The following is a 13,016-nucleotide window of genomic DNA, read 5'->3' on the forward strand; positions in this document are numbered from 1 at the left end:
TGAGATCCACAACGGAAAACAACTGGCAAGGCTTGTGTCTCAAGACAAATCATTTGTATATATATCAAAATCTATCATCTCTGTTCATTAAAAGATAGTAATTGCATCTATGTATATGTATGTATGGAAGAATTATTTCTGAGTCTTGCCCAATTCTCTATAAATATATACCAACATGTGTAAGAACATCTGGAATTAGCAACAATACAAGAAACATAAATTGTTTAACCAAGCATGAAAACTTGCACATTATTGTTAGTTTTGGCTCTGGGAATAGTGCCCAGACTCCAAACCCTGACGTACTTTAATATTTGTATAATTTGAAATCCTAACAAGGATACAATTCTCTGGACAGTAGCCTAAACTTTATCAGGTAACTTGCTGTTTGTTTTTCAAGAGAAACATGAGATCTTTAGACAGGCAAAGATTTAAATTTTGAAGCTCAGAGTAGAATGAGTAGAATGAAATATATATCTTAAAATTGGCTCATTTGTAAAGAGGCAGGCTTGGGCATGGTACATTTTTCAACCACATAAAACACTGATGAGGAGAAATTTTTTCCAGATACCACCAATATATATTTAAAGCCAGTGAAAGTTATACCTAGCTTCAATTTCTAGTGCACAAGGATGCCACTTAGATACTTCTGGAATTGATCCTGGGAGCTAGTAGGCTTTAGAAAACTAAGGAATAGCAAGAGGAATTTCTAAAAGGAGGAGCCAGATATTTATGGAAATGGGGACAGAGGAGCTCTGGTCTCTAAAATTTGGAAGCAAGTGAAGGGAGCCTGAAGCAGCAGCGGAGGTAACAAAACTTTGTATTGGTGGAAGATAAATGTAGCAGACTTCCTTTAAAAATAAAAACATTATAAAAAAAAATTTTCTCTTCAAGAGTGGAAATCAACTACTGCTTCATCAAATTCTTGCTAATTGTATTATGAAGACTAAAGATAAGTTTCAAAAATAGGTGTAAAAGATAAGTTTCAAAAGATAAGTTTCATGGTCCTGACACCCAACCAGAAGATGAGAATTGTTCTTGTGCTAAAACACAAACCAGTCAATCAGCCTTTATTTTGATGTCACATGTAGAACCTTGATATAATCTGGTTTATCAAATAGTTGTGATAGGGGTTCCTGGGTGGCTCAGTCAGTTAAGCATCTGCCTTTGGCTTGGGTCATGGTCCCAGGGTCCTGGGATTGAGCCCCATGTCAGGTTCCTTGTTCAGCGAGGAGTCTGCTTCTCCCTCTGTCCCTCCCCCTTGCTTGTGGTCTCTCTCTCTCTCAAATAAATAAAATAAAATAAAACAAAAAAACAAACCCCCAAATGCTTGTAATAAATTACACAAAGCAAATATTGTGTTCAATTATATGTCATTTGAACAATGTTTTCTTCAAGACAATTAAGCAGGGTGGATTATTATTAACTCATAATGATTCAACAGTACCTTGACAAAAGTTTTTTCGAAAGTATTTTGTATTCAAAGTCTATAAAAACCAGCTCTTTCTGCCATCTTGGAGCCTATAGAAGCCTGCCAGGAACAGGACTCCTAAAATGACTGAAGTCTGTGGTCCAAGACCATTTTTGCTGGCTATAAGTGGGGTCTCTAGAACTGGAGGGAGCACACAGCTCTTCTTAAAATTAAAGGTGTTAAAAAAAAAAAAAGGAAAAACTAAAATTAAAGGTGTTTATCCTTGAGATGAAATTGAATTCGATCTAGACAAGAGATAGGCTTATGTGTACACAGAAAAGATAAATACAGTAACTCCTGGTAGCAAAATGAAGAAAACCAGGCTAACCTGGGGAAAAGTAATTTATGCTCATGGAACCAGTGACATGTTTCATGCCAAACTCTGAAGCAATGTTTCTGCTGAAGCCACAGAATCCATGTTATTCTGTACCCCTGAAGGATTTAAACTTACTGAAAAGTAAATAAACAAAGCTATAGATTTGTTTTTAAAAAAATCTATAAAAACAAAATTTGTGACTATGGAACTAAGAGAATAATCCTTTTTCTTCTTCTACTATGGTATGATACATTAAAAAAAGTGATTCCTGACTTTTTTTTCTGAAACCTAAATACAATATGATGATTTGTTTCATTCCCTATTTAATGTTGCTTTGCAATTGATAAACAATAGACAAATGGCTCAAGTCCAAAATTACAATTATAGTGAAGTCATGTTTTTTCTAAATTGTGTTTCCTTAGCTAACTCAATTCCGGGGAAAAATTACTAGCTTCTCCAGACTGACATAGCATATTTCTAGGGAAGGTAAAGAAAATACATGCATTAAAGGAGAACCACAATGCCCACCTATCAGAATGGCTAAAATGAGGAAGATAGAAAATATCAAGTATCTGCAAAGATTTGGGACAAATGGAATTATTATACATGGGCTGATTAGAGTACAAATTGCTACACCCTCTTTGGGAAATAATTTGGTAGTATTCACTACAGCTGAACATGTGCATACTTTTGGCCCAGCAATTCTACTTGAGGGAATATATGAAAGGCATAAAAATGTCAAAAGACATAATAAGGGAATGTTCATAGCAATAGTAGTCATATAATGCTAAGCTGGAAACATTTAAAATATCTATCCACATTATAATAGATAAATTGTTGCACATTTACTTAGAGGAATTCTAACTATTAATGAGAATAAACAAGCTACGTCTATGTGGAACTATAGGGATGGATCTCACAAATGCAATGTTGAGTGAAAGGCTAGACGAATGCATTTATAAATAGTTCAAAAACACCACAAGCAAATTGAATGTACGATATTAGAAAGCATAATGCTATTTTCAAGGTACAGAGTGGTGATTAGAAGAGGACATGAGAGGCTCTTAGAGTTCTTCAATTTCTTCAATTTCAAAAGAAACTTCAATTTCTTTAAATGGTTACTTATGTTTGTTCACTTTGTGACAATTCATTAAGATATCTAGTCATGACTCATGCAGTTTTGAGTGTGTGTGTGTGTGCTATATGAATGAAAAATTTTAAATTAAAAGAAAGAGAGGCTGTCAGTGAATTCTAAAATATACAGGTTCCACATTCTTAAATGTGGTGGTCAAAGAGACTCATTGACAGAATTAAGTAAGCACTATGCGTCATGATAAAAAAAAATTAAGGAAGTGTCAGCATCCGTGTTTAAGAATGCATTGAGCTGACTGGAAAATGGTCAGTTGGGAAATGCACACATTCTCTTCTTCTCTTAGTACAAAATAAGTGGTTATGATATGCCTCATTAAAGACTTAGTTTTCTGACCTGAAGGAATTGAAATTTGCTCAGATTAAAAGAGATTTTTGAGGTGTTTTTGAAATAAGGCAGAATCCTCATGGTAAATTTGAAAAGAGTTTGGCTGCCCTTCCTAGGAGTGCCCCCTGCCCCATAAGCCCCATAAGTTCTTTTTTTTTTTCCATTTATTTATTTTCAGCATAACAGTATCATTATTTTTTCACCACACCCAGTGCTCCATGCAATCCGTGCCTTCTCTAATACCCACCACCTGGTACCCCGACCTCCCACTCCCCCACCACTTCAAAACCCCTCAGATTGTTTTTCAGAGTCCATAGTCTCTCATGATTCACCTCCCCTTCCAATTTACCCCAACCCCCTTCTCTCTAACTCCCCATGTCCTCCATGCTTTTTGTTATGCTCCACAAATAAGTGAAACCATATGATAATTGACTCTCTCTGCTTGACTTATTTCACTCAGCATAATCTCTTCCAGTCCCGTCCATGTTGCTACAAAAGTTGGGTCTTCATCCTTTCTGATGGATATATAAGTTCTTAAAAACCAAAAATGGCTGGAGTTCTGTGGGAATTGGAAGATGTTGAAAGTTACTTGGGTTGAATGTTGTTTTTTAGCTGACAAATCTCTTTTCTTTCCCCAAAGAATAAATTTAGATATGCAGAAACATAAGCCATTCATGGTAATCCTATCTGTCTGACAATAATGCATTTACGAGTAGGCATGTGACTCAGATCTTGCCAATGAGACAAAGGGGAGGTGCGTCTGGGACTTCTGGGGAAAATTTTTTTCCTTAAGAGTAAGCACTTTTTGACTTGCACTCACTTGGCCTCTGTGAGGATGTGATGCTCAGAGCTCAGAGCTCTCCCATAAAGGCAGAGATCATGGACAGTCTGAGGACTGCAGAGGAGAGGGTGAGAAGAGTTTGGATCTTTGGTGATGTCCTTGATTCTTTGCATCATTTGTGGAACTGCCCACTTTAGAACTTCTTGTTAAGTGAGCAACAAGTGTGCTTATATTTTAAGCCATGTTCAATTCATTATTCTATTTTTGTAGCTAATGCATATCAAGTGATACAAATTCTCTTTGTTTTTTGTCTAAATGTAATCTACGTTGGCTTTTTCTAAACACTAAAATTAAATGGCAAACAACTAATGCATTCTGGACATTGATTGAATAATATCTTTAAAAACAGCTGGGATATTTAAACATTTCCCCTGCCATCCATGCTTAAAATGCTTCTTTTTCTCTTTTAATATAATTTTTATTTTTATTTTATTTTTAAAAGATTTTGTTGATTTATTTGAGAGAGAGAAAGAACATGAGAGGGATAAGGGGCAGTGGGAGAGAGAGAAGCAGATTCCCTGCTGAGCAAGAAGCCTGACAACTACTCAGGCAGGGGGATCCCAGGACACTGAGATCATGACCTAAGCTGAAGACCGACACTTAATCAAATAATCCACACAGTTGTCCCTTTAATTTAATGTTTAATTAAATTTTTAATTAAATTTATCAAATTTTATTAAATTTATTAAATTCAGTAATGTTAACTAGATCTGCAGCAGATATCTAGAACTTTTACATCTTGCAAAATTGAAACTATATTCATTGCACAACAACTCCCTGTTTCCTCCTTTCCCAGTCCCCTGATGATACGGTTCTACTCTCTGTTTCTATATGTTTAACTACTATAGACACTCATATAAGTGAGATAATACAGTATAGAATGTTTGTGTCTGGTTTATTTCATTTAGCATAATGTCCTCAAGGTTCATCCATGTTGAAGCATGTAATAAAATTTCCTTCTTTTCAAAGACAGAATAATATTCCATTGTATGTATATATCACATTTTCTTTATCAATTTATCAGTGAATGGACATTTGGGCTGATGTTACCTCTTGGCTATTCTGAATGATACTGTGATGAACATGAGTGTGCAAATATCCCTTCAAGATCCTCTTTTCAATTCTTTAGGCTATATACCCAAAAGTGGCATTGCAAGGTCATATAGTAGTTCTATTTTTAATTTTTTGAGGAATTATCATACTTTTTTCTATATCAGCTAATTTAAACAGTTTAATATTTAAATAATTTTATATTTTAAACAAAACTGTAGCATAATAACATGGATATATAAATGATATATTAAAATTAATTGTAAATATATTTTCATAATATGTGAAAGTTTTCCCTTGTACAAAGACTGAAGTTACTCCTTGCATAACTTTTATAGGAATTTTCTCCTATGTTTGGGATATGCCTATAAAATAGTAATAGAAACACTGGTCAGGTTGTTAAAAGTTCTGTAGAACTTTTAGATTTTCCACACTATCCTCACTACCATGTTATCCCAGAGTAGTTGGTATAGTCCAAAGCCAGAATGAGAGTCCCTCCCCATGCTGGTATTCAGCTGGCAGGCTCCACGTGGCTGGGTCTTTTCCTAATTATCTCTGTTTATGCCATACCAGCTGTAGAACATCACCTCAGGATAAACCGTGGGATATTTTTTTCACAACCAAATAGCCACCTAGTAATACACTGTGTCATGTATTAGATGATATTAAATTTGATTATTAAAAAGAAATTTAAAAATTAAGAGTATGGAAGTTCCTTCTTTCCTTCCTTCCTTCCTTTCTCTCTTTCCCCTTCCTTCATTCCTTCTTTCCTTCCTTCCTTCCTTGAATGAGGGAAGGGTCACACTTTAATGTCCCAGTTCTTGGTCCCTGGGCTGTCCAGTGCCTAACCATTCCTCATGGCCCAGGTGCTCATGCCTGTGGTGGCTGGCCTACTTCATCAGGGCCTTCAACAGAGGCTTTCCCATCTTCCTTTGAGCACCAATTTCACATCTAGCTCCAGCTGACCCATGTAAAAACTGAGGGCACAAGCACAGAGCAGCCCTATGGCCAACACAGCCCCCATGCCCACCAACTAGAAATTGCTGCCCTACACCATGCTCAAGCTGTGCAGCAGGAAGAAGGCACTGGCAGCTTCCCAACCCATGCCAAGGGTTTGGAAGTTTGCCACTCACAGGTGTGGAGGTTCCTGGCAATTGACCTGAAAAAACTCAAGTTACAATCCACACCCTGGATATTTAATTCCTGTACAAGTTTAAACAGAGCTTCCTTGCGCAACAATCAGAAAATATAACTCAGAGGGCTGGAAACTTGTCCATGATGGTATGACAAGCCTTTGTCTCCCACTTTGCCTACTTCATGGGCTGCTCCAGCTATTCCCCAAACTGTTGACTTCATCTTCATTATGTGGGCTTCTACGTAGGTTCAGCCTTGGTTACCTGGTAGCTGCGTTTGAGGTGAAAGCTACTAACATGGAAAGACTGTGTTAACCACTTCTCTTCTTCTTCAAGATAATGCTTAATTGTTTTCCTCCTTTGTAAAGATTTGGACCTCTTCCTGAGTATATTCAGGGTAATTCAGGGTGAAAGACTATAACTGGTGTTCCTTCCTTTGCCGAGAAGAGGACTTGCATATAATAGGTACAGAAGTTTTCTGAACCTAACAGTGAACAACAACCCTATAGGTTAAGAGTCACTGCACTGTTCAGCTTAGATAGTAGTCTAAATAAACTCAGATGCACTTTTAGGAGCATTTATGACAAATAACCAGAAAAAAAAATTGGATGCTGCTAAAAATGGACTTCTATCTAATTTTTTAAATTAATTTATTTATTTTCAGAAAAACAGTATTCATTATTTTTTCACCACACCCAGTGCTCCATGCAAGTGAAAGACTTCTATCTAATTTTTATATTTTTATGAATTTAGAAATACAAGGATTTAGAAGCAGTTTTTTTCCAACTGGCACATCACAGTGCAAATTGTTTTTATGCTTTAAATGCTGAGTCTGATCTCATGGACTTCTTAGTAACAAGAAGAAATCATACTATTTAATATAATGCAGGTAATAATAATTAGACAACCATATGTAAGCATTACATGCCATGTCTTAAGCATAAGACCCTCCAAACTTTCTTAGTAAAAGAGCTTGTACTTCTTTGAGTTAATAATATCCAATATATTCTATTAACCACCACACTGTGACAATTATGATTATGTCAATTATTCTTAAATAGTCAGTGAAGATGAAATATGTGCCATCCTTGATAAAGGAGTGTTGTATTTACATTCAGGTAAGATGGATTTATATAGGTTACAGTAAAGAAAAAAAAAGAAGCTGAATATATCTACCAAATTACATTAGAATAGATATTGACAACTATGTCTGTAGCTGAAACATTTTTTTTAAAGTAGACTCCACGCCTAGTGTGGAGCCCAGTGAGGGCCTCAAACTCACGACCTTGAGATCAAGACCTGAGCTAAGATCAAGAGTTGGACCTTTAACCAACTGAGCCACCTAGGCACCCCTTCGGCCGAAACTTTTTAAAAAGATTGGAAAGAAATATTATATTACTCACCGCAACTGAATACTACAACTACTACTGATTTACCAATATGAAGCAGTCATGCTGATTATTGATAAAGTATTGTTTAAACAGAATTGCTAAAGAATGTGGACAAGTAATACATATATGTGCATACATTAATACATAAAAGATAATGGAAAAATATAACCTCAGAAAGGAAAAATTTTGGAACAAACAAATTCAGGCTAGAGGAATATTCATGTTTGTATATAATAAGTCTCCAAAGAACACAAGAGAAAAAGCTCATAATCTCTTAACGAAAAAAAAGTTAACTGCTTAGATAACATTTCTTAAACATCTGCGACTGATAGAGCCAACAGGCTAAGAGGTTAGAGTGGTTGATATTTGAACACAGCAGATGTGCAAAACTATGAAATTCTATCAAACTCTTTAAAAAAATATTGACTCTTTGCTAGGAAATTTAAGAGAATTGCAAAAAGTCTCAGATGTACTAGTGTTCCTTAGTGTTGCTAAGGAAAATTGTGGCAATCAACTAACTAATAAGGTATTCAAAGTGAAGAGAATTAGATGTGAACTGTTGTGCTAATTAAAAGTGAAAGCACCCAGTCAAGTTTGTGGGTGGACCCTTCTTGGTTCTGGCAATACCAATGGGAAGGAAAATTACATAAGGAAGTGGAAATTTTTACTCAGATGGCAATGAATATAACCTTAAAAACAATAGGTGGAAGGTTTTAATATGATCTCACTAATATTTTTATGTTTGAAAATTATGGAAACTTTGAATAGAAAATGGCTTTACAAGATTAAAGTCTCATTAAATGAAGTTTTTGGAATCCATCCTCCTTCTTGGTTCTTTTCCACATGGGACTGAACTCTGGGTTTTAACCTCAGATTTGAAATTTACTGACTGAATTATCTTGGGTTAGTACAATCTTTCCAAATTTTTCTTGCTTAACTTTATAAACGGAGAATGTTATCAAATGGAGATACTCTGAGAATTAAATGGGATAATGTGGGGAAAATATCTCACATTTAGTACATGATCAGTGATTAATAATAGTTACGTTTAATGATTGCTGATGACTTGCTTTATTTTCATAGGTATCAGAACACCTCTCTAAGGTAGGATGTTTTGTTATTGTTACTGTTTGTTTGTTTTGTTTTTTGTTTTATATTTTGTATCAGAGGAAAAAAAATCAGGGTGAGGAAGATTAAGTAAGATCCCAAATCACACATGTAGTTAGTGATAGATGATGGATTTAGGATCTGTCTGACTCAAAAAATCTGTGTATTTTTACTATTATGCTATATTGTGCTCTGTACATAAAACAAAAACAAAACCAGAAATTTTCCCAAATACAGCATGATTTATTGACAATAACAAGGCCAACATGTGAGTATCTGCCAGGAGTCTGTTAAAAGGAGGAAGTGCCCCAAATTCTTTACTTCCCCATTACCATCCTGCAACAATGAACTTTGGCTGCCCTGTGAGGCTATGTTCCCTTAAATCTTATTTTTGCATGCAAATGTCAGCACCAGAGAACCGAGAGGGAAACTGAACAAAGATAAGAGGTTCTACTATGATTTCCCGAAATCCTTGAACCAAGCATCATTTTGTTGGAAGGAATTAAGATTTCTTTCTGCTATTCAAGGAGATTATTTTTGGTCTTAATGTTTCTAAATGTCCCTGTACAAGCTGTAAGATAAAGAAGAAAAATTCTTACTGATACTTTTGATTTCAAAGATGTTTGCCAGAATTTCAACTTGTTTGAGTAAAAGATACATTGATTTTGGCACAGTCACACACATATCTCCTAAAATGACCTCATGCTATCAGATTTACTGGCATAAAATTTCTCTCAATGCCAGTAGGTTCTGCAGAACTTCTCTGTAAAGAGTTAATTCTGCACGTGTATCTCCAAAAAAGGCCTTGTGCTATCAAATTTACTGGCATAAATATTCCTTGATGTTTATTTTTTTCCTCCCTTTGGTGCTACACACACTTACACACACTGCACAGTATATCTCTGTAATGATTTAATTCCCCCGTGGATGAATTTTTTTACAATTAAATCTCAGACACATTCCCAGAAGTTAGTTGTAAGCTCTGTTTCTTTAACCTTCTGCTGACCCTAACCAGGAGCGGCAGCTCCCATTTTTCAATCTCTCGCCTTACTTTCAGCTCTGTTTCAAACCTGAAGTAAAAGTTCTCCTAAGAATTCTCCTTTCTTTATAAATGGGAAAGAGAAAGAGGTACATTTAGGCTGTAGATATTGTAAGCTAAACAGCAATAGGAAATAGAAAAATATCTAGATCATTGCTGAGAAAATGAATTATGCAACTGCCAGTGAAGGACTGGTAGAAAATCTAAGATCTTTTCAGAGAAAAATGTGAAAAATGCGAAATTTGAGCTATAGGGAGTGATGCTTATGCAGAGAGTTCTTAACTATTTAAGGATATTACTCAACTGTGTGATTCTTCTCAGGCACTCCAAACTTTGGGAAATAGAGGATTCTAATGTTTTCTGAACCCAGAACTGTGCCTTTTTGGGGACAAAATTAAAAGAGGAGCAAAAAGTATTCTAAAGACAAATGTGAGAAGCAATAGGTAAGGATATTGAGAACAGCACTGAACCACATTGGCATACAGGGATGATTAAAGCTTCAGCTGAGGAGGGAGTGAGAGTCAGGAAGATCCAACCACACCTACTCCTAAACTCTTAAGTTTCCAAAGGTCCGAAATCAACTTTGTGAACCACAGTACTTTTGGATTTGTACCATTTTCTTTATTAAAATAGTCTGGAGGCAAGTATTTATGTATGGCAAGATAAGGCAGAGAAAAGCACAAGGAGAAAAAATTGCCACAAGGGAAACAGCAAGAAATAAAGAATAAGAATAAAACAGTATTTTAAAGACAGTGTCAAAATGAAGAATAGTAGCAAATCTAATGAGCTTTTGAATTTACTCATTTAGGATGCCAATTCTTATTGTTTAAAAAATGATTTATTTTTTGAGCAGATGATTTTGAAGGGATTGCCCCTCTCAGTTCTTTATTTGCCCCCCTTATTTGAAGCCACTGGTAAACAATTGTGAGTAGGTCTGTTTTGGATAATCATTAGGAGTATAAAGTAGAATTACCAACTTGTTTTATAATGTTTTGTGGTGGGGGATGGAAACTTACTATAAAGACTACTATAATCAATTTTAGCAATTTATTAATTGTTCTCTAAATCATCCAAAGGAAATCAAAGTGGAACTATAAGCTAGTAACAACTGTAATTATCAACTTTTACTAGTGTCGGCACTAAATAACAAACCAACCTAATCCTTTATTTTATAGAAATAAAATCCAGTTCTCCACGATTCCCAAGATCTTATTTTACCAAACCTGACAAAAAATGTACAACAATATTTGTTTTATTCTTACCGTGTAATCTTGTTTTGATTTCTCCTCCGAAAAGCTGCAGCTCTGTGTTTGGAGAGCCTGCAGACTCTATTTATTACCCAAAGTTTGGCAGAGAACCAAATCGCTGTAAGAAGGAGATCTGAGTGGATGAGATTTTGGCAGATTTTAACTGCATGCAAAAAGCCAATAGAGCTACAATCCTGTCAACATTCAAGATTCCCTACTTTCTGTCTTCTCCCCATCTCCATCTTAAAATGTAATTCAACAATTATGGATTTTTGGGTGCCTGGCTGGTCCAGTCATTAAGTGTATGCCTTTGGCTCAGGTCCTGGGATCAAACCCAAGAGCACTGCATAGGGCTCCCTGCTCAACAGGAAGCCTGCTTCTCCCACTCCCCCTCCCCATACTTGTGTTCCCTCTCTCACTGTCTCTCTCTCTCTTTGTGTCAAATACATAAAATAAAATCTTTTTTAAAAATTATGGATTTATTTATTCTTTTTATTTCCAACTCACATCAGAATTATCTTATACGTAACCTCCACTCCCATCTCCAACTCACAATCCTCCTCTGCCTCTGCCATATATTGGCTCTGTTCAGAGTTGAAGTTCACCTTCAGCACTGTTCATATGGAAATTCTTGGAGGGAGTTTTAAGGTGATAGTGAGAAGTTCCTGAACTTACCTTCTCCCATGAACACTCCAAATCTACAGCTGCCTATGAATCGATTCCCTCTGAAAAAGATCTGAAAATCAGATGAGCTGTTCTCCACAACAAAGAACAACAACAAAGGATACAGCAAAGAAAAAAGAACCACATCAAGATGGGTAGGAGAGGCAGAGACACAATCTCAAAAAATGCCAACACCCAGCATGAAGGATGTCACTAGATAGGTGCTTTTCCCAGAGGATTGAGGGTATCCCATATTGGATGCCCCAGCCTGTGGAATCTGCATTGGAAAGACAAGCCCCCAGAAATATGGTTTAGAAAAACCAGTGTGCCTGATTGCATTATGGAGAATGCAATAAGAAACGGAGATTCTCTTCTTGGAGAGTTTACATATAGTCTTACTTGCCCCAAGACCCAGCGAAAAAACAGCAGTTTGAAAAGAACCAATACTATATGAGGGACATTCATTTATTGCTCTGGAAGCATTGGCCAGAGGGGCAGGGAACAGCTGAGGTGTTTCCTAGAGATGAAGATGCTGGTGGACACAACTGTTCTCCTCTTCACACAGTCTGTAAGAACATGCAGGTGAGCTCAGATGCAGCACCTTCTCACCACCCTCGTACCCCCATTTGCTGTGATGGGGGTGAGCAAGAAAGAAGTTACAGCATGTGCTGAGGCAGAGAGCATAGGTAGTTGTAGGGCTCTCTCACTTTCTGGCTGGGGTGGGCAAGAGCAAGTAGTTATCACATTCCAGCTTTTAGCTCAAAACTGGTGTGTGTGCACAGACAAGGTACTCTTGCACTGCACTGCTGAAAGCTGTGGGGGCGTGCAGTGAAGACATTTGTTCACTGCATTTCTGAAGCTGGTGAGTGTGGCCCACCTATATACTCTCTAGCTTCCTTGCCCAAGTCAGTGGGTATACACAATCCACACAAGAGACATTCCTTGATTGCCTGGCCCTGGTCGCCAAGACTGTAACAAATGGAAAGACAGTTTTTGGCAGGTCATCAACCCCAAGGCCATGCACAGACATCAGACTTAAACACAACTCCAGTCTTCCTATGAAAAAATGCCCACTTATTTAGCTTGGAGTTTCAGCCTGAGGGACAGGCTTTAGGTATCCCACACATCTAAATGGTCAGGAGAGCTTCCAGGGATATAAGCAGGGATACATCATCATTGCACTCTCCCTTGGCCTTGCTAGAGGTTGATGAGACTTCCCGGAAAGGAGCTTATACACTCTCCTAGAGCCCCAATTATTGCAACTATTACCCAGGGGACACTTTC

General features: G+C 36.7%; 1 protein-coding gene across 3 annotated transcripts in view; it reads right to left on the reverse strand.

Annotated features, from left to right (window-relative positions):
- Positions 1-11,249, reverse strand: part of IL33 (interleukin 33) — a 67,347-nt gene extending 56,098 nt beyond the window's left edge. Inside the window, exon 1 of one of the 3 annotated variants that reach the window (XM_032308253.1) lies at positions 11,085-11,247. The gene's annotated coding sequence lies outside the window, so the exon portion shown is untranslated. Of the gene's footprint in view, positions 1-11,084 lie in introns of all 3 variants that reach the window. The other 2 variants (XM_032308254.1, XM_032308252.1) reach the window with 2 other exon arrangements.
- Between the last annotated feature and the right edge of the window lie 1,767 nt (positions 11,250-13,016).

This window comes from Mustela erminea, chromosome 12 (assembly GCF_009829155.1).
Source record: "Mustela erminea isolate mMusErm1 chromosome 12, mMusErm1.Pri, whole genome shotgun sequence".
Taxonomy (NCBI): domain Eukaryota; kingdom Metazoa; phylum Chordata; class Mammalia; order Carnivora; family Mustelidae; genus Mustela; species Mustela erminea.